Genomic DNA, 1,141 nt, shown 5'->3' with positions numbered 1-1,141 from the left:
GCTTCTTCTGAGAATGAAGGTTTCTTCTTCTTTGGTAGCTTTACTTTGCCTGTCATTTCAATCTCTTCTTCTTCATAAGTTCCAGTTTTTATTTTGAATTCCTGTTCAACTTCTTCTACCTGAGTTACTTTAGGTTTTGGTCTTTTTAATCCAACTTGAACATTTTCTTCTTCAACTTCTTCCACTGTGTAAGGCACAGTAGACGACTTTCTTCTTAATGTTAGGCCAACAGTTTCAGGTGCTTCTTCCACAGGTTCTTCAATATAAATTGTTTTACTACTCACTTCTTCTGAGAAAGAAGGTTTCTTCTTCTTTGGTAACTTTACTTTGCCTGTCATTTCTATCTCTTCTTCTTCATAAGTTCCTGTTTTTATTTTAAATTCTTGTTCTACTTCTTCCTTTTTTTGAACTTTTTTAGGAACAAATGTAACTTCTTCCACAGGTTCTTCTTTTGGAATGGATTCTTTTTTCTTAATTGTAACTTCACTAACATCTTCCTCTATTGTTTTTTTTGGTTTTTTCTTTTTTGTAAGTGTTGTCTCTGGGACATCTTTTGTTTTAGGCTTATCTTGTACTAAAATTTTTAATATCGGACCTTCCGTTTCTTTTACTGTTGGAGATGTGATTGAAACAATTTCAGGTTTTTCTTCTTCCACTTCCCCCTTTCTTATAGTTAAATCTGCAGCTGCTTCTTCAACATCAGATGGTTTCTTGGGTTCAATTTTTTTAACTATAGTTTCTTCTTCAACAAATAACTCTGAGGGCTTTTTCAGAGGTTTTATATTAAATTCCTCATTAATATCTTTAATAGAGGATTTTCTTGGTTTCTTTATTAATGCTATAACTGTTTCATCTGCATCATCTTCAGCTGGTTTTGTAACAGGATGTTTTAAAGTTAGCTCCGTTGATGTATCCTCTGGCATAGAAGTAGGTTCTTCTGATTTAGGTACTGGTTTCAATTTGATTACTTCTTCTATTTGAGGAATGGGTTCTTGCGGCTGAGGCTTCTTTAGAGTAATTTGAAGTTGCTCTTCTTCTGGCTTTGGTTTTCCCACTCCAGGAACTAATTTGCTACTTTCATCGGGCTTCTTTTCACTTCTTTTCTTTTCTTTTATGGATTTTCTTTTCTCTGGTTCAGGCT

The 1,141-nt window shown here is 33.8% G+C and overlaps 1 protein-coding gene across 1 annotated transcript in view; it reads right to left on the bottom strand.

Moving 5' to 3' along the window:
• The window catches only part of LOC106678791 (titin), a gene marked incomplete in the record, with an annotated part of 234,754 nt that overhangs the window by 46,488 nt on the left and 187,125 nt on the right, over positions 1–1,141 (bottom strand).

Source organism: Halyomorpha halys, unplaced genomic scaffold (assembly GCF_000696795.3).
Source record: "Halyomorpha halys isolate HHAL.00 unplaced genomic scaffold, Hhal_1.1 Scaffold161.1, whole genome shotgun sequence".
NCBI lineage: Eukaryota > Metazoa > Arthropoda > Insecta > Hemiptera > Pentatomidae > Halyomorpha > Halyomorpha halys.
This window is presented reverse-complemented; position numbering and strand designations above follow the sequence as displayed.